General features: G+C 43.0%; 1 long non-coding RNA gene across 1 annotated transcript; it reads left to right on the forward strand.

The window, feature by feature from the left end:
- The first annotated feature begins 275 nt into the window (after positions 1 to 275).
- LOC139423195 (uncharacterized) lies at positions 276 to 13,480 on the forward strand. Its single transcript, XR_011635813.1, has 3 exons — positions 276 to 404; positions 12,748 to 12,871; positions 13,021 to 13,480. It is a non-coding gene; the product is annotated as an uncharacterized lncRNA (long non-coding RNA).
- Positions 13,481 to 21,605: the final 8,125 nt, after the last annotated feature.

Genomic DNA, 21,605 nt, shown 5'->3' on the forward strand with positions numbered 1-21,605 from the left:
TGGTCTGCAGTGACCGCACCATCCCCAAGTCCGAGACCCCTCGGAGGACTTTAAAGACCAGCCACATGGTCAACACACCTGTACAGACCATGCACATCATGGGGAACCTGGGACCAGCGGGCAAGTGAGTAGCACAAGGGAAAAACCACTATGTAGCCTATACACTTATTACACTACTTTGTATGTAATAACTTTGAAGTAGATTCCAATTCAGGCATTGAAAAGTGGCATTTTATTATTGTATTTCTCAGACTTGGCTAAAAGGAGAAGGAATGCTTGTCTGCACGATAAGAGCAGATGGAAATGGAGTGGTTACCATCAAACCAGACTTCAACAAAGGCAAGGAGCCCTACAGGCCAGTGACCCGCACCCGCTGAAGTCAAAATGTTTTACCCCTAGCTCAAGTAAGGGTCACTTACTTGGTAGCAGAATTCATACATCCTCAGCCATTTACTGTGTTATGATGCTGTGTGTTTGCACCCAAGGTTGAGACGGAGGGGGAGAAGAGGGAGGTGTGGCGTCAGACCAGAGGAGACGGAACAGCAACAGTGCATATATAGACGTGAGTGACTGAGTGTGTAGTGTTATTCACTGTTGGTGCACTGTAATAATACTTGTATTATAGTTCATCCCAAAATCAAAACTTGGAAGATGTTTTTGTATCCCAAAGTGGCCTCATGTCAGATTTGTCCTTATGCATGTACATACAGTACACTGATGAAATATTATTATAGCCTTTCAGGCAGGTTAGAGTATTTCCTATGATGATGACCTCTCCTCTCTTTTCCTCCTTTCAGCGTTATGTACGTCATAAAGACTACCTCAACAGCTTGGTTGGCCAGGACTGAAATGGTATGCATCTAGTTTGTGACAGATCTTTAACACAAGTTGTTTCGTCAGCAAAGGTCATCTCAAATCCAATTTTATTTGTCACATGCGCCGAATACAACCTTACAGTGAAATGCTTATTTACAAGCCCTTAACCAACAATGCAGTTTAAGAAAAATAAGTGTTAAGTAAAAAATAGATCATTTAAATAAAAGTAACAAATAATTAGAGAGCAGCAGTAAAATTAAAATTGCGAGGCTATATACAGGGTGTACCGGTACAGAGTCAATGTGCGGGGGCACCAGTTAGTCGAGGTAATATGTACATGTAGGTAGAGGTAAAGTCACTATGCAGAGAGTAGCAGCAGCTTAAAACAGTGGGGGGGGGTGCAAAACGTCTGGGTAGCCATTTGATTAGCTGTTCAGGAGTCTTATGGCTTGGGGGTAGAAGCTGTTAAGAAGTCTTTTGGACCTAGACTTGGCGTTCCGGTACCGCTTGCCATATGGTAGCAGAGAGAACATTTTATGACTAGGGTGGCTGGAGTCTTTGATAGTTTTTAGGGCCTTCTTCTGACACCGCCTGGTATAGAGGTCCTGGATGGCAGAAAGCTTGGCTCCAGTGATGTACTGGGCTGTACGCACTACCCTCTGTAGTGCCTTGCGGTCAAAGTCCGACCAGTTGCCATACCAGGCAGTGATTCAACCAGTCAGAATGCTCTCGATGGTGCAGCTGTAGATTTTTTTTAGGATCTGAGGACCCATGACAAATCTTTTCAGTCTCTTGTGGGGAAATAGGCTTTGTTGTGCCCTCTTCACGACTCTTGGTGTGTTTGGACCAAGATAGTTTGGTGATGTGGACACCAAGGAACTTGAAGCTCTCAACCTGCTCCACTACAGCCCCGTCGATGAGAACAGGGGCGTGGTTAGTCCTCCTTTTCCTGTATTCCACAATCATCTCCTTTGTCTTGATCACATTGAGGAAGAGGTTGTTGTCCTTGCACCACATTGTCATGTCTCTGACCTCCTTATAGTCTTTCTCGTCGTTGTCGGTGATCAGGCCTACCACTGTTGTCACCGGCAAACTTAATGATGGTGTTGGAGTCGTGCCTGGCCATGCAGTCATGATTGAACAGGGAGTACAGGACGGAACTGAGCATGCACCCTAGAGGTGCCCCCGTGTTGAGGATCAGCGTGGCGGATGTGTTGTTACCTACCCTTACCACCTGGGGGCGGCCCGTCAAGAAGTCCAGGATCCAGTTGTAGAGGGAGGGGTTTAGTCCCAGGGTCCTTAGCTTAGTGATGAGCTTTGAGGGCACTATGGTGTTAAACGCTGAGATGTAGTCAATGAATAGCATTCTCACATAGGTGCTCCTTTTGTCCATGTGTGAATGGCAGTGTGGAGTGCAATAGAGATTGCATCATCTGTGGATCTGTTGGATTGGATCTAGGGTTTCTGGGATAATGGTGTTGATGTGAGCCATGACCAGCCTTTCAAAGCACTTCATGGCTACAGACGTGAGTGCTACGGGTTGGTAGTCATTTAGGCAGGTTACCTTAGTGTTCTTGGGCACAGGGACTATGGTTGTCTGCTTGAAAGATGTTGGTAGTACAGACTCAGACAGGGAAAGGTTGAAAATGTCAGTGAAGACACTTGCCAGTTGGTCAGCGCATGCTCGGAGTATACGGCCTGGTAATCCTTCTGGCCCTGCGGCCTTGTGAATGTTGACCTGTTTAAAGGTTTCACATCGGCTGCGGAGAGCGTGATCACACAGTCGTCTGGAACAGCTGATGCTCTCATGCATGTTTCATTGTTACTTGCCTCAAAGCGAGCATATTAGTTATTTAGCTCGTCTGGTAGGCTCGTGTCACTGGGCAGCTCTCAGCTGTGCTTCCCTTTGTAGTCTGTAATAGTTTACAAGCCCTGCCACATCTGACGAGCGTCAGAGCCGGTGTAGTACGATTCGATCTTAGTCATGTATTGACATTTTGCCTGTTTGATGGTTCGTCGGAGGGCATAGTGGGATTTCTTATAAGCTTCCTGTTGTATAGCACACTGTATTACTTATACAACTAATATAAGGACAGGACATGAGACGGGAGTAGAAATTAACGTGGGCATTGTTTAATGCATTTCACAGGGAGAACATTCCAAGCATTTCAACGTAGGTAAGCAAGGGGGGTTTACAGGTGCCCTAAAGGGACAAGACTAGAATATCAATACACAACACTTCCGGGTTAGAGTCCCGCTCCTTGAAAGAGGCAGCTCTACCCTTTAGCTCAGTGCAGATATTGCCTGTAATTCATGGCTTCTGGTTGGGGTATGTACGTACAGTCATTGTGGGGACGACGTCATCGATGCACTTATTGATGAGGCCGGTGACTAATGTGGTGCCATCGGAAGAATCCCAGGAACATATTCCAGTCTGTGCAAGCAAAACAGTCCTGTAGTTTAGCATCTGCTTCATCTGAGCACTTTTTTATTGACCGAGTCACCAATGCTTCCTGCTTTAATTTTTGCTTGTAAGCAGGAATCAGGAGGTTAAAATTATGGTCAGATTTGCCAAATGGAGGGCGAGGGAGAGCTTTGTACGCATCTCTGTGTGTGGAGTAAAGTTGTTCTAAAGTTTTTTCCCCCTCTGGATGGACATTTAACATGCTGGTAGAAATGAGGTCAAACTGATTTAAGTTTCCTTCCATTAATGTCCCCGGCCACTAGGAGTGCCGCCTCTGGATGAGCGTTTTCCTGTTTGCTTATGGCGGTATACAGCTCATTGAGTGCGATCTTAGTGCCAGCATCGGTCTGTGGTGATGTGTAGACAGCTACCTAAAATACAGATGAAAACTCTCTAGGTAGATAGTGTGGTCTGCAGCTTATCATGAGATACTCTAGCTCAGGCGAGCAAAACCTTGAGACTTCCTTAGATATCGGGCACCAGCTGTTGTTTACAAATATACATAGACCGCCACCCCTTGTCTTACCAGAGGATGCTTTTCTACCCTGACGATAGTGTAAAACCCGCCAGCTGTATGTTATGATGTCGTTCAGCCACGACTCTGTGAAACATAAGATATTACAGTTCTTAATGTCCCGTTGGTAGGATATACATGCTTTTAGTTTGTCCCATTTTTTTTCCAGCTATTGTACGTTGGCCAACAGTACGGATGGCAAGGCAGATTAGCCACTTGTCGATAAATCCTCACATGCCACCCCGATCTCCTTCTTCGAAATCTACATATTTTTTCCTACAAATGACGGGGATGAGGGCCTGTTCAGGTGTCTGGAGTAAATCCCTCTCGTCTGACTCATTAAACAAAAATTCTTTGTCCAATTCAAGGTGGGTAATCGCTGTTCTGATGTCCAGAAGCTCTTTTCGGTCATAAGAGACGGTAGCAGCAACATTATGTACAAAATAAGTTTCAATCAAAGCGAAAAATCTAACAAAATAGCATGGTTAGTTAAGAGCCAATAAAACGGCAGCCATCCTCTCTGGCGCCAGTACAACTTTATTAGTCCATGTTACGGGGAAGAAAGGGAATTTGTTTTTCTGAAGGGGTTGGTCACAGATCTGCCAGTTCAGATCAAATCACACGTTTTGTTGCCTGACTCAGGACTCAAAACAGTGACCTTTCAGTTACTGGACTAATTCTCTATCTTCCGCCTTCTAACACTTCTAGCATGGGCTTCCTAGGCAAAGTTCCCTTTACACTATCCCATGTGCGTAGCAAACATGAGTCTGTCTCATGATCTGGTAATGAGGTAGTCCTGCACACTTTGGCCTATAAAACAAAAATGAATAAAACAATTTGTGCAGATTTTGTTTTATCAAAATGAGGAAGTCAGGATTAATGGCTACAATGAGCACGTTTTGCAGAGCACAGCTTTTCGAAGCGGGGTTTGAAGCATGATACTGCAACTCTCAGCTCCTGCTCAATGTTTAGCTGGGACCTGTACTTGGTCTTCAGTGCAGCATCATAGTGGCATAGTAGTCAGTAGTGTCAACAAATTCATGCAGGTTCTCGAATGAATCAGCATTTCCTTCATCAAGTCGCCTGCCCCACATTGCAAGCTTTCGAGTGAAAGAGCTGATCTTGTCTGTGACCTGAGGGAGGTGTGTATCTTTCCCTTGAAGCTGTAGATTTAGTTCATTTAGCTTTCCAAATATGTCACTCAGGTAGGCCAGTTTTTCCAGGAAGTTCTCATCACAAAATTTTTCTGCGAGGTCATACTTGTGCTCCTGCTCCGAAAACATTCTTATCTGCTCTCTGAGCTCAAAAACTCGGGACAAGACTTTTCCTCGTGACAGCCACCTTGCTTCACTGTGAAACAGCACAGCTTGATATTCAGCTCCCATCTCCTCACAGATAGCAGACTCTTGTTTTTAGTGGTCTGGTCTTTATAAAATTGACTACACCTACAATGTCAGTCATAACCTCACTTAATTCAGAGGAAAGGTGCCTTGATGCCAGTGCTTCTCTGTGTATAACACAGTGTGTCCACTCAGCATTAGGTGAGGCCTTCTTGATGAGTGCCCAAAGTCCTTTTCTCATCCCTGCCATGGTCTGTGCACCATCACTGCAAACACCAATGCAGTTCTCCCACTTTAGCCCATTCTCAGTCAGGAAGCAGTTCAGCATTTTGAATAGCTCTTCAGCTGTGGCTCTGTCTCTGACATATTTACAAAAAAGTAGATCCTCTCACAGGGAGTTTGTCATGTCAAAACGTACATAAGCGATAAACAAACAGTCTTTGTTGCTGTCAGTTGCTTCATCGAACTGTAAGGCAAAACGTTTGTCTTTGAGTTTATCTACCAGCTGTTCTTTAAGATCGTTAGCAATGTCATTTATACGTCTGGCGACAGTGTCATTGGACAGAGGGATAGTTTTTATTTTTGCAGTACTTGCGTCATTCAGCATGACAGAGACCATGTCTAACTAATGCTGCAGGCAGTATCAGCTCCTCTGCTATGGAGGTTGTTGCACTGAGCAATTTGGTATGCCTCCTTATATTATGCCAACAGTGCTCGCTGGTTTACTGAAGTAGCATTCACAAAGCGGGACGATTTTTGGCAATATTCGGCACGTTTTCGCTGAAATATCTCAAGCGGTTTGATTGGGGTGTAATGTGTTTAAGTGACGCCTTCATTTATTTGGCTTCATGCTGTCCGCTGCCAACATTTTTATACACAGTAAACATACCGGTCTTTCCTCGTCTCCCACCGTAGTCACAGTGAAGCCAAGTTCTACAAGCTTTCGGGAGACTTACGTTTGTCTCATTATCTCCGTCTCTCTCCGCCTTTCTTTTCATCCCTGTTAAATATTTTTCCATGGTGTCTCTTAAGGGTTTGTTATCTGCACTTCATATCTCCTGCTCTGTACTGTGTGCTCTTGTTCGGTGCAAATAAAACCTACTCCCTGCGGCAAAAAAAAGCATGTTCCCCGGGATCACACGCGCCCCCCCCTGGCATCTCTCCGAGCCCCCCCAGGGGGGCGCGCCCCACTATTTGAGAAGGACTGCCGTAGGCAAACAAATATATTTTTGTAAATTCAGGCGGTCGCCCCAAAACAGGTTTTGGACCTGGGTCCATCAACTGTCAAGCCAACACCTTAAGTGCTACTCCAATATATCCAAACCTCTCGATGTGTTCACTCGGTGTTGGATTAAAGTTGCTACAGAACGTGAGTCAGCTGAGACCTCCTTCCTTGGGGAGAGCATGCCGCCACACTTCTTTATAGCAAGTCTCTCATGTGTACACACATCTTTGATGGCTTCACAGGCACTATCCCACTTCTGATACCAATGTAACAAACGTGGGGGTAGCTCCAACTGGGACTCGAACCCCGGTCCAGCGACTAGCAAGCCAACACCTTATTCATTACACCAAGAGATCAGAAGGTGGTAAGTGTTCAGTTAAGCTGGCTACAATATATACGTATATAGGGTAATGTGTGATCTGGGTGAGGCAGCATTGCCACTGGTGCTCCCAACACAGCAAAACACAATCTTTACCTTCTTAACCTTAACTAACCTAAAGTCAAATACATTTAGACAAACCACCATGTGAGCAGCAAGTTTAGGGTTAATGGAGTGAAGTGGGTAATGGGTAGGACTACCAGTATGAACTATATGTGTATACATGGATGGATGCTCTTCATCAACACCATATTTTCTGTGAAACTAGATATCAGCAATCAATCAACAAGACTAATGAAATGGGGCAAATGAAGACATTAGAACTGCTAAAGGTAATATATTATATTCTGAAACCAATTTCTTACTGGTATATTTTGAACATGATCTGTCAATCCTGAGATCGACGCTCTCTCTCCTCCCCTTCTCCCCAACTCTCTTTCTTTGCATGTGTTGGGGCGAAGTTTCCCCTAGATACAGATCTAGGATCAGCTTCCCCAAACCTAACAAGGACCATTCGCGGGGGGAATTCAACCCTGATCCAAAGCCAGGGTCTATTTGGGGAACTTGTCCCCTCCCGCACAACACGACAGGTGGATGCGGCTTCCTCAGTTCACCATGCTCATAAAAAAAACAGCAGTGTATTTCAGCTGTAAGTACTTTGAAGTTACTAGCGACATTATTTTAAATGAATTTACATAGCTTCGTTATTATTCAACAATAACTCGGCCAATGTAGCTGTAGCGGGCTACATTTCGTCGATGCATGGAAAAGTATTAGCTCTGTTGTAGCATTTTGTTAGCTAGCGAGCCATTTTTCCTGGCTATACTGATAGGTTAATTAGCCAGCTAGCTGCTAAAGGTAGCTGGAGTAGACATTTCGGAATGGATTATTATTGCATTGCTTATCTTTGCTATGATGTCTTAGATGTTCTCATATGGAAGAATGTTGTGTTGTGCATAATGTTAAATAACTCCATAGGAGTAATGTTAAACTAGCTACTGGTAGCTAGCTACATTGTAATGCAAATGTGGTCCTAGCTCGGTTGCTTTCCTGTGGCATGCCGAGTTATTTGCACAACTCACAATGTGAGACATTTTGTTTAGAGGTGATTGTATTTTGAAATGGCAGCTAAGGAAAGGCATTTGGAATATTTCACTATTCAAATATGGATATCCGGATGGTCCAATTACATTTCTTTTTTTTGTGAAAACATGTTTTATTTGCTGCAGGACTGGCAGAGACAGTGCGGTGCTAGAAGGGAAGGTTTGATTGGGAGTGACAGTTGTTGCTGTTGTTATATAAATATTCATACACATAGCTCATATAAACAAAGACATTCCGTCGTAAGAACACTTACACCCAGCCAGAAGACTGACCCCCTCTTCCTTATATAAACACACATCTCATCTCCCTCTAACTGGCCGGTCCCAAGAGCAAAGAACTTTTGCTGTGCACCAATGGGGCCCGCTCTGGCTAGAGCAAGGCCCGCCTCCAACCCTCCGACCAGTCAAGAAGACCGAAACGACAAGACTCCACCTACTTTATTCTATGTATAAAAATGTGTGTAACCATTGTATAGGCCTTTTTTTCACCTGGCTCCTTGCCGAGTTATGTGAACTAGGTCCGTGCACGTAAAACTGCGGGACAAGATATCTCTGACTCATTAAAACTGTCTTTTGTTACAACTGAAATCCACTCTGTCCAGCGTCCGTGATTTGGTCTCAACTCTCCAGTATTTGAACACTAACAGAATTGGTAGCAGAGTTTGGTTGTTCTTGAATTCGATCTATTATAAGTTAGTGTGAGAGGACGAGACTGATCACGGCTAAAAAATCAGACGGAAGAGTGACTTCCCCAGCCATTCATCTTGCCTCAGGAAATCTGATCGGAGCGCTCTATATAAAGGTGAGCAGAGCCCGTTATATCGAAATCTGCATATTGTATTATAGTCTAAACCAAATTTTGATCAGAAAGTACTGGGCGTGAGTATGAATCGGTGCCCAAATTTTTTACATAAGAACCTAAGACATTGATTAAAGATATCTTGTTTTGTAAAAAAAAAATATATATATATATTCTTATTAATGGGCATATACTCAGTTATTTTAATAGGAATGTGTGAATTGTGATTGACCAATGTGTTAAATTCCTCCAGGGACCCTATTTGTTCTGAAATCTGCATAGAAAACTGTCCTAATTATATATGTATTGGGTTGTGTATAGAGGTGACGTTAAATAGTGGCTGTGTTTTAACACGTAATGGACACAATTATGGATGTTGGAAATTCAATGAGAATTTCATACGAATGAATGAATTATAGATGAACCGAATCTGCAAGTTAGGTCTTGTGGAGGTGTGGTTATAGATGAACCGAATCTGCAAGTAAGGTCTTGTGGAGGTGTGGTTATAGATGAACCGAATCTGCAAGTAAGGTCTTGTGGAGGTGTGGTTATAGATGAACCGAATCTGCAAGTAAGGTCTTGTGGAGGTGTGGTTATAGTTTAATGATAGATGAACCGAATCTGCAAGTAAAAATTTCCTATTTTGATACGTTCTGTACTATCGAATAAGGTCTTGTGGAGGTGTGGTTATAGTTGAATGATAGATGAACCGGATCTGCAAGTAAAATCTCCTGTTGATACATATAACATCGAATAGGTCTTGTGGAGGTGTGGTTGGATTGAATGAATCTGCATGAAAAATGCCCTATTAAAAAAGCTGTGTATTATTTAATAGGTTTTGTAAGAGGTGTAGTCGAGTAGATACAGGATATGTAAGTTTGGCCTTCCACTAGACAGAGATCGGGAATGATGTGGCTATTGCACATCAAACAATAAACATAAGATGAACCAGAGTTGACATTCCATGATTTGGAGATGGGGGAAATTAAATTGAAAGAAACGTTTGTCGCGGAGTAGGTTGGGATACGTAACTGGGCTATTAGGCACACGTGCTGAAAGACAAAGCCACCTTAGTATCGAATGGCCGTGCAACTTTGACAGCAGCCGGGCTGGAATACTGATTTTCGTTTTTTTTTTCATTCCTGTTGATATTGCCTAAAGTTTAAAATTATTCTGACAATTGCTATAGAATCGCTGGAATTTACTGATATAAGTTCATAAAGGAACTTACTGAATTGTTTCTAGAAAGTATTTAAATAAGCCGCCGAGCTTAGTACAGACTTTGTTTTACAGACGCTAAAAGCTACACACTGATTTTGGGGTTTTTCTATTCTATCCATATTTCCTAAATATATAGAATTATTCTGACAATTGCTATAGAATCGCTCGAATTTACTGATATAAGTTCATAAAGGAATTTACTGAATTGTTTACAGAAAGTATTTAAATAATTCACTGAACAACTTTTAGTTGTCTAGAAATTCTATCTATATTTCCTAAAGAGCTAGAATTACTCTGAAAATTGTTATAGAACCGCATATATTCACTGATATATTGTTCCAAAAGGAAATCGCAGAATCATTTATAGAAAATACCTAAACGAATCGCTGAACAAATTCAAATAAAATACCGGTGAAATACACACGTGGCGGGCGTCACATACTGATAACCCCCTTTGTCTCGACCAGGGACAGGCTAAGCATACAACGATAGAAATAAACACCACATAGTAAGAATTGAATATACCTAAATAACGCATTATACACATTATCAGACGAACTAGATAAAATGTCTGCAGCTACCACGCCCAAACTAAAATTCAATGATTATTTAGATCAGAGTATGATTGATAGAGCGGGAGGTAAAAAACAGTATGGGAAAGTGGAGAAAGTGTGGAAAGGATTACGGATAAGATGGACACAAGCAGGTTATTTTAGCGGAGGACCACCTACAGGGGGGAAACTCCAAGATATGCAGACAGAATTAGAGGACGCAGTAGAGCATGCAAAAGCGAGTGAGGCGGAGAGAAACAACATACACAGGTTCAAAAAAGTAGGTACAAGAGAGAGAGAGAGAGCAGAGGGGGAGCTCAAGATAGGTACATGGGCCATACAGGAGAGTAGGAGGGTGCTGCCCAAAAACACACCAGACATGATGGGCGTGGCTATTGTGGCGTCGGGGGATGTTAAAGCTCCGCCTGAGAACTTGCCCACGGCTCCCCCTGTGGCCGTTTCTCGGAAGGAAGGAGGTTACTTCACACTCAGTCCAGGTCAAAGGTAAATCAGGCACACCTTGACACCGCCTTACACATTGCACCCCAGCCCCAATTCCTTCTAGAACACTGACTGAAGTCAGAGCTGATTTGAGCGGCCTAAATTCGATTCCAAATGAAGACACTCCTTCCTCAGGTGATGCGGCATCAAACTCCGCCTCCCCTGAGAAGGGAACCTCGCCCAGTTAGAGGGAAATTTCTCCCTCTCTGGGTGAGGCTGGGGATATCTGGTCCCTTATTTGTGATATTCATACTGATATTTGGAGTAACCCTAGGACTTTCACATGGTTAATTGAACAACTATTTCACCCTGCCACATCACATACACCAACCCCTACACATGTCCCTAACTCCTTTCCTGATATCACTCCCTCCAATCACTCCCGTCCCAAACGTAGCACTACACCTACAGACCCACCATGCAAATCAGACAAGGTTAGGAGCACCACCTTATGTATACCCACGATTGCAACCGCCACCTTTCTGCTATAGTTTTCACGTCTAATAGACGTGAAGAGGGGGATTTGTTATATAAATATTCATACACATAGCTCATATAAACAAAGACATTCCGTCGTAAGAACACTTACACCCAGCCAGAAGACTGACCCCCTCTTCCTTATATAAACACACATCTCATCTCCCTCTAACTGGCCGGTCCCAAGAGCAAAGAACTTTTGCTGTGCACCAATGGGGCCCGCTCTGGCTAGAGCAAGGCCCGCCTCCAACCCTCCGACCAGTCAAGAAGACCGAAACGACAAGACTCCACCTACTTTATTCTATGTATAAAAATGTGTGTAACCATTGTATAGGCCTTTTTTTCACCTGGCTCCTTGCCGAGTTATGTGAACTAGGTCCGTGCACGTAAAACTGCGGGACAAGATATCTCTGACTCATTAAAACTGTCTTTTGTTACAACTGAAATCCACTCTGTCCAGCGTCCGTGATTTGGTCTCAACTCTCCAGTATTTGAACACTAACACTGTCATAGGTAATCTGTCATACTATACGTTTATTAATTAATTATTTTAAAATTGTAATCTAAAAGCAGGAATCTCTCGTGCCAAGGTATGTAGCCAACCGTCAACCACCCCCTCATTTCCTGCATTTTAAATTTGCTAAATCCATTTTTGAACCTGCAATTGAATGATATATACCCATTGATTCTTGAAGAATATAACTTATAAATGCCTCATGAGCTTAGTTCAACAGTTGTACCCCATCAGAACTCATCATATAAGCTTGTTTTACTTCAATGTGGGTAAACAAAGTAAATGTAAACAAACACTCTATAGCCTCAAAACATGGTTAAACATGGATCAATCCACTAATGGGAGGGAAATGTAGCCTCAAAATGAGCTGTTATTGGCAGAGAGATTTCGAACTCTTTGTTATTGGTCTATTAACTTAGACCACCTGGTGATGTCACCAAGCAAGCCAAAACTCCACCAATGCAAAACCTGCTGATTTAGAATGTCTTATGTAGATTGTATTTTCAATCAGCAACTATCAGGAAGTTACACTGATAACATTTATTCATAGTTTCATCAGCTGTTGTACAAATATGATACAAAACACCAGCTGAGTGACACCGGCTGCATCAGTGAGTATGAACCTGACAGCGAAAGCTCGAGTGACAGGTGTTCAGAACTCACACAGCCTGGTAATTCTGTGACGGTAGACACCGGCTGCTTTCGTAAGCAAGGGAACATCCGCAGTCTACCGTCAAACTTACCAGGCTGAGTGAGTTCTGAACAAAAATGTAATGTCGTTGCTTGCTAATATGTTGATTTGTTGTTACTCTTATGTATGTTCCATCCTTTTGTGTTTTTCAGGCAAGCCTGGGAAAGAACTGAGAAAACGTACTAAAAAGTCAAGACAGACACCAGAAAGAGGCCCAAGAATACTTGGACGCAGGAACAGAGGACAGCGAGGGATGTTCAGAACTCACTCAGTCCGGTAAGTTGGTGAGGGTACACTTCGAGACTGCTTACCTGACACGGAGGAAGTCTTTTCTTTTTATCTCCTCTCCCTTACCTTCCCTATGCCCCCCTCCCCTATTGTGTTGGACCGTCATGTGTTTTAATCTTTTCTTTGTTTGCGATTAGGTTTGGAGAATGACTTCTCAACCCAAGACTAAGAGCAGCTGTGAGAAAGCATCAGTTTGGAAGCATTTGGGAAAATGTAAAGTGCTAAAGAAGGTTCCTGGCAAAGAGGATTGACTGTTATGGGTCAGAGCCAGCTCTCACAAACAGAACATGGAAAGACATGAAAACCTGGTGCACAACAAAATGCAAACAGAAAAGGCTCTCCGCAGCTGGTAAAAGGCTAGCATGCCACGAAGATGAAGTTCACACAGGTGAATGGGAGAGTTGTAAAAGACAAAAAGCTTTTTAGACATAGCTCCAAAATGCAGGTGCTAGTTGAGCTCGTGAGCTAGTTCTGTTTTGTGGTGGAAAACTTAGTGTGTCGAGCATAATATGTCAACCCTGTTACCAATAGATAAAGGGGCTAGAATTTTTTTTGCAATTTCATTTTTTGTCTGAAACGTCCAATTCAAAAGCTTCCATTCCCCTTGTCACAAGGGATTTCTGCATGATTTAATACAAAACCCTGCCTCCAGAGTGGCGCAGTGGTCTTAGGCACTGCATCGCAGTTGCTAGCTGTGCCGCTATAGATCCTGGTTCAAGTCCAGGCTCTGTCACAGCCGGCTGCGACCCGGAGACCCATCGGTTGGCGCACAGTTGTCCCAGCGTTGTCCTGGTTAGGGGAGGGTTTGTCTGGCAGGGATGTCCCATTGCGCTCTAGCAACTCCTGTGGCAGGCCGGGCGCATGCATGCTGACACGGTCGCCAGGTGTATGGTGTTTCCTCCGACACATTGGTGTGGCTGGCTACCGGGTTAAGCGGGCATTGTGTCAGGAAGCAGTGCAGCTTGTCAGGGTGTTTCGTGGAGGACGCATGGCTCTCTACCTTCGCCTCTCCCGAGTCCGTAGGGAGTTGCAGCAATGAGACAAGACTGTAACTACCAATTGAATACCACGAAAATTGGGGAGATAAAGGGGTTAAAAGAAAAAAATTAACAAAAAAATATAATATGTTATGTCAGCCTTTACTTAATAGGCACTTATTGTAGTCATTTTTTCATTTAATCTCTTGTTATGGGAAAACCCTATTTTCGTTTTTATTCATTTGAATATGGTCTTTAGAAGATACAATTAGGTGAACTTTTAGTTATGAATATAAACTGCCAATATTGTAGTGGCCAATCTTCGTTGCAATAGGCCCATTAAATAATATCAGCTTTTATGATGCTGGTAAAGATAGGGACCGTCTGTAAAGGTACTAACTGCGCAGTGTAGCCTATATGTTATACACTGAGTGTACAAAATAATAAGGACACCTTCCTAATATCTAGTTATCCCCCCACCCCCTTTTGTCCTCAGAACAGCCTCAATTTATCGGGGTATGGATTCTACACGGTGTTGAATGCGTTCCACAGGGATGCAGGCCCATGTTGAAGCCAATGCTTCCCACAGTTGCCAAGTTGGCTGGATGTCCTTTGGTTGGTGGAACGGAACATGAGCGTGAAAAACCCATCAGTGTTGCAGTTCTTGACACAAACCGGTGTGCCTGGCACCTACTACCATACTCCGTTCAAAGACACTTAAATCTTTTGTCTTGCCTGTTCACCCTCTGAATGGCACACATACACTATCCATGTCTCAATTGTCTCCAGGATTAAAAATCATTCTTTAACCTGTCCTGTCCCCTTCATCTACAAGTGACATTAATAAGGGATCATAGCTTTCACTTGGATTCACCTGGTCAGTCTGTCATGGAAATAGCAGGTGTCCTTAATGTTTTGTACACTTAGTGTAAATTGCAAAATAATTATACATTTATGGATTTTGTTATGTAGCCTATTGTTGTCACTTTAATGAACCTGCCTGCAACCCACCCGCCTGGGGACTGTGGGTTATGAGACAATCCCCGCATCACTAGCTTGCATGTTCTGCAGCCTTTTAAAGATAGGGAGAGGATGACTGGGATGCAGTTTGGCATTTATTGTCATGAATCTTGCCCTGGCGACAGTTCTGCAAAGTGGTCACAAGCTGGCACAGGCATAAAGTAATATATGATTTTAAACCTAACCTTAACCCTAACCACACTGCTAATCCTTACCTTAAATTAAGTCCATAAAACACAATTATTTTCCACAAATATTTACAATATAGCCAATTTTTGCTTTGCATCTGCCATATCTTGACGTCAAGCTGCGACTGGGAGAGGGAATGTAAAATCGATAACTAAATAGTTTTGACAATTAACATACTTTTTATTATGAAAAGTACAATATATCCATGTACACATCAGATAGATGCTCTTTCTCTGCTACCTCATTCTAATTCTCTGGTCTAGTATTCCCTGGTTATGTTTAAATTCTCCCTCCTCTATTTCCTCACATCTTCCTCAGACTTCTTTTCCTCTTTCTTTTCCTCCTCCTTACTTTCTCCAACATTTTCCATCTGTTGTATCTTACTGGCCTTCTCTTGCTTCACTACTTTTTTGGCTTTTCCCTTTGTCTTTTTGACCTTCCCTTCCTGAATTCTTTGGACAAGGAGATAAAGTAATGTAAGTTTATGGGTTCTCTTCTCTTGATCTGCAAAATCTAGAGCTATGTGATACTGTAGAAGGACATGTGGCCAATATACCCTTCTTGTATTTCCTCCCACCTGTGGGGCCACTACTGCCATTTCCTGGAGCCGCTTCCTGCCGGTCTGGCTCAGGTTGGTGATGGGGGCCAGGTGAGGCGTTATTGGAAGTTCTCTGTAGCGGACGGAGTGATAATGACAGAGCTGAGAGGAGTCCGAGGCCTTGGGACATTCTCTGGGGAGGGAGGGGCCATAGCAGAGGGCAGGGCCTGTAGGGCTTCAGCCAGGGTCCAGGGTGCTGAGGTCACAAGAGCAGAGAGGCTAGTCTTGCCAGACACAGGACCAGAGACCTTCCCTGGGCTTTGTAGGACCAGAAAGTAAAGGAAAATATCAGGAAAAGGCTATGTTAAAAACAATCTGTAGATATACTTTATAACTACTCTACACATTGCAGATACATGACTACACTCAATAAGTTGGAGTAACTTCCAAAGCTCTGGACATTGTTCTTTTTTTATGACTTGAGGAGCCTGTTCTCGGCTATACTGGTCTGCATTTCTGCCATGCTGTCTATAATTTCAGCCATCTCTCCAGTGCATTTCTTGAATGCCACTTTCAACCTCCAAGTCATTCAGCCAACTGTCCAGGTCTACTGCCTTAAGATCACCTTCACTGCAGTTTCTCTTCATCACTTGGATCAGTGCCCTCACCTGCTCGCCCATCCTCTTGACCTCCCTAGCCACGTCTTCATCCCTCAGTCTCTCCTTCCTCCTCCCCATTTACTTCGCAATCCATCCTCTACAGCATCCCTCATTCTTCTTCTGCCTCTTGGTTGATGTGCTGACCGTCATTGTGCGTCTTCAGACCTTCCTCCAGGTTGAGTTCTATTGAGGTCAGGTTCTCTTTGATCCTCCTCAGACTCTCCTCGTTGGTGTTGGTCCACTGTGTCTTCTTGTCCAGCTGCTGCCTGCAGGGCCGGACAGTGGGGACCACCTCCATCTGGTGTGACACCTTCTTCAGGGCACTCACAGAGACAGGGAGGAGGATGTTGGGCTTGGCCACAATAATCTCAACAGATATAGGGTCAAACCACTGAGATGTGACACGCACACACACAAATTTAAAAGATGCATACCAGTCGATGGTCTTTCAGTGGTCCTTGTGGTTCCTTTGGAGGCTCTGGGCTGTCCTCAGTAGAGGCGTCATTGCCATCATCAAGCTGTGTGTCAGAGAGCTAGCTGGTCATAGTCCATTCTCCACATTCAGTGAAAGAGTTACTCAAAAATGTGTGTGTGTGTGTGCGTGTGTAAGTAGAGAAGAGGAGATAGACAGGTCATCATCCTCTTCCATTTCCCCCACTTCAAACTTGTCACTTTTCCATCCTCAACTTTCAGCGGTGGTGTCCTCTTTTCATGATCCTCATCATCACACTGTGTATCAGAGTCAACATGTCAGACAGAGACCATCCTCCTAACAGTGATGTCACTCAACAAAGACATGGACGGTAGGGTACAACTCTTTTACCTCAGATTCACAGTCAGTGAAGGAGTAGATGGAAAAGTCATCAGAACTGGAGGATGAGATCACGTCATTATATTTTCTCTCTATCAGCCGAGTCACCCTTCCAGACTGAGGAGACAGAGAAAGGCATGTGCTCATGGCAGCCATAGAATACACTGGCATTGACCCTCAAGGAAATGTAGAATATGTAGGCAATCCAACATGGTTGTACAAGTAGTGAGTAATACAAGTGTAACTGAAAATGCAGTTACATGGGTAACTGAAAACTCGCATAACATTAGAGGTGGGGCTAAAGACCTTCCATAGTATAGGATTCTTTAGCATCTCGAATGGATAATTGTCAATTCAACCAAGCCAACCAAAATGGCCATAGATCAATCTGTTGTGTCTAATGGAACAGCAGAGATGACCTGGCTGAGAGGCTCTGGATTGATGTTCTATCCGTCCCTAGATGTCTGGTCCTGCCCACAGCTCACAATGATTGGCTATAAACAGTAAAGAATTAATTATACACTGCTTTGCTCATTGCAGAATGTATAACTAATGTGCATATGTTACTGATTTCAGTTCAAAATGACTTATAGGCTTTATTCTTCTATGCACCTTGCCGGTTGACCACATCACAGAATCAGGGGTGTTTACCCTCATTGGATTCATCCGTCAACACATCACTCAATTTAAAAGGTGATAATATAACAAAAACAGGACAAAACAGACATGTATTGTATATTTACCACATAAGGGCTGCGTCTTAAAGCTCTTTTGATTCTATCATTATTACGATCCATTGCTTTCTGGGGGAAACATTTCCATCAATATTGTATGTATATATATAATATATATATATGTGTGTGAGTGTGTATATACACAGATTTGGATAACATTAAGAGACCACTGCAAAATGATCAGTTTCTCTGGGTTTACTATTTATAGGTATGTGTTTGGGTAAAATGTACATTTTTGTTTTATTCTATAAACTACTGACATTTCTCCCAAATTCCAAATTCAAATATTGTCATTTAGAGCATTTATTTGCAGAAAATTACAACTGATCAAAATAACAAAAACAGATGCGGTGTTGTCAGACCTCGAATAATACTAATATTTTAACTTAGGAAGAGTTCTGAAATCATTATTTGGTGGAATAACCCTGATTTTCAATCACAGCTTTCATGCGTCTTGGCCACCAGTCTTTTACGTTGGTGTTGGGTGACTTTATGCCATCCTGGCTCAAATTCAAGCAGCTTGGCTTTATTTGATGGCTTGTGACCATCCATCTTCCTCTTGATCACATTTCAGAAGTTTAATGGGGTTCAGGTCTGGAGACTGGGCTGGACATGACAGGGTCTTGATCTGGTGGTCCTCCATCCACACCTTGATTGACTTGACTGTGTGGCATGGAGCATTGTCCTACTGGAAAAACCAATCCTCAGAGTTGGTGAACATTGTCAGAGTAGAAGGAAGCAAGTTTTCGTCCAGGACAACCCTGTACGTGGCTTGATTCATGAGTCCTTCACAAAGATAAATCTGCCCGATTCCATCCTCCACCAAATTTCACAGTGGGTGCGAGACACTGGCTTGTAGGCCTTTCCAGGTCTCCGTCTAACCATTAGACGACCAGGTGTTGGGCAAAGCTGAAAATTGTACTCATCGGAGAAGATGACCTTACTCCAGTCCTCTACTATGGTCTTTTGAAAACCTCAGCCAGGCACTTCTTTGCTTCTCATTGATGAAGGGCTTTTTTCTAGCTTTGCACAACTTCAGCCCTGCCCCTAGGAGCCTGTTTCAAACCATCCTCACCGTGCACTTCACCTCAGCTGCATTTGCCATTCTTTTTGTAGGTTAACTGCTTTGTTCAGGGGCAGAACGACAGATTTTTACCTTGTCAACTCTGGGATTCGATCTTGAAACCTTTTGGTTACTAGTCCAACGCTCTAACCACTAGGCTACCTGCCACCCCAATGAACCGCTGTCTTTGAAATGTTAAGGATGGAAGCATCCTGTATCCCTCTGCCAGTAAAGCCCTTATTTTCCTCACTCAAAATGTTCCTTTTCAACTCTTCTGGCATGGTTAATAGTTATTTTTTGATTCCAATTACTTTTGAGGTACAACTAGCACTGATTTAAACATCCAGCTGGTCCTATTGCAAGAGGATAGTGATGACCACAGCAGTGGTTTTTATACTTTTCCTCGTTAAATAAGATTTGGTTCAGGTGATCACCTAATCAGTACCCCATTCAGTAGAATGAGGTGTGCCTGTGTTGGAAATCAACAGACACTGGAATGGAATTTCTGCCATACATGTAGAGATGCTGATTACAGAAACATTTGTTAATTCTTTCCAGAGCTCTATGAGTGTATGTGGTACCCTGTATACAGGTTGGGAAGGCTGTGCACCAAAAGGCCAAAGGTTACCTGCAACAACCTGAGTGAAGAAAGATTATACAGATTAAATCAAATCTGAACACAGTGTATGTAGGGAATTAATGCTTGGTTACGTCATAATACATCGCAAGAGAAAGGCTTGTTTGGAGCCTAACTAGTGGTATTGTCTTCTTCACTGGTTGTAGCTAGCTGATTAATGAAAGTGATGTGCATATTTCCTACTGACTGAGTAATGGTTGTATCGATGGTTGGTTGGATTTTTTTTTTTTACATAGATAGGCTAACAGGATATCAATAGAAAGGAACCATTCCTTGCCCCCCCCAAAATAATTTTGCACTTTGAGTAACAAGCACTAAGGGACCACAATGGAATTCGTTGATTTTATTGCGTTGTCCCTGACACGTTTTATTTTATTAAACTGTTTTATTTTTTTACTAAACTGTCAAATATATCTATCTCACTTTCTATCTAACTCAAATGGGCTGTTGAGAACTCTGATCATCACATTTCAGGCACAAGCCAGCAGGTGGCAGTGTCTTTAAATGCAGCACTGCCTTAGTGCACTTCATGATCTGCACATCAAATAACTTTGGTTGTGAACGTGATTAATAAAAAGTCCATTACATTTGCTTTGGTTTACCAATCTATCTACCCTGTCTTAGTTAAAGTGTTGTGCAATATTGGAGGACAGGTGTCGTAACTGACATTTTTGTATTGTGCTTGATTATCCACTGGTATTAGTTTGACATATGTACTGAGCATCAAAAATCAGTTTTGAAAGATGTGGTGGAAGAATTTAGGGTGAGCTGTTGTAACTTCTCAAGGGATATGTTCTGTGTTGGACTGTGATGTTATGCGTTTCATAGACTACTGGTATGTCTGCGTCCTAACACAAGGCCATTGTGTTCCGGAACTATTGATTTATAGAAAACACTGTTGTGTGAATACAATATGATTTGTATTATCACCTCCCACTATATAAGGGACATGTAACCATTTCATCCTTGCTGTGAAATTAGAGGTGGCTCTCCTCTGCAGCTGCTTGTATTAAATATGTTTATTACATTGTTAAATATAGGATTATCACCACAGCAAGCAAAGTACTTAAAGGTCAGGGCCCTCCGCAAGTCTCACAAAATCATTTTAGACCCAAGCCACCCCTTGTACCCGGACTTTGAACTACTCCCCACTGGGCACAGGTATAGGGCACCCCTCAGCAAGAAAAACAGAACTAGACAAACATTTGTGCCAGGTGTGATATCCCTCCTAAATAGCTCGGGCTGATGTTCCTATCGAATCAGTAAGGCCAGCAGGCTAGTCATTTTTTAAATGTTTTATTGGTATGTAACTTATGAAAGTTGTATTGTAAATTTTGTTTTGTATTTAAATGCCACTTTAAACGTGTACAGGACACTGCATCAAAATTTCCCCATGGGGACAATAAAGTCAGTAAGTAAACCCTGCCTTAATCTTTGAATAGAATTTTCCACAACTGTGGTTCAGAGGTTCAAGAGTTTTACTCCTGAGTTGAGGCTAACGAGTGGCATTGATCCTGTTATTATCATGTAATTTGTTTTGTTTATTGTCAATACATGTCTCAGGTTATCAAAGGATGCCTTCAGTCTTGGAACTACAGTTTTTGGCGATGGGCATGGTAAGTTAGCAAGGAGGGGCTGAGTGACACAAGCTCATCACATACCCCTTCCACCACAAGACAGTGACCCAGATACTCCTCAGCATCGGGCTTCTGGTGCTCCTCTGTGGGGGGATTGAGAAGAGTGTGGGCACTGTTTGGTTCCTCCTCATGTTTCAGCTGCTCTCTATCAGCACAGGGGTGTTGTACACAATTCTGGGGCTGGTAGTGTTTGGTGCATCTGCCCAGAATCAAGTGGAGGGGTTAGTTCCTGTATCCCCCTCCCTTATGGGTATGGCCACAGTGTACTCACTTATGGTTAAGAGCTTTCTTTTTGGGGTCAGCGTACCCATGTTAGCCCTGCCCTGGCTGTTTCTGCTCATAACATTTTTGGTCCCACACACTGTCTTACTCTGTAACGTCATCATCACAGGGCAGGATCTGTATCCTTACTCCAAATAACTGATGCACTCTGCAGTCGCCAGTTTCCTCCCAACAC

This window comes from Oncorhynchus clarkii, chromosome 12 (genome assembly GCF_045791955.1).
Source record: "Oncorhynchus clarkii lewisi isolate Uvic-CL-2024 chromosome 12, UVic_Ocla_1.0, whole genome shotgun sequence".
Classification (NCBI taxonomy): Eukaryota; Metazoa; Chordata; class Actinopteri; order Salmoniformes; family Salmonidae; genus Oncorhynchus; species Oncorhynchus clarkii.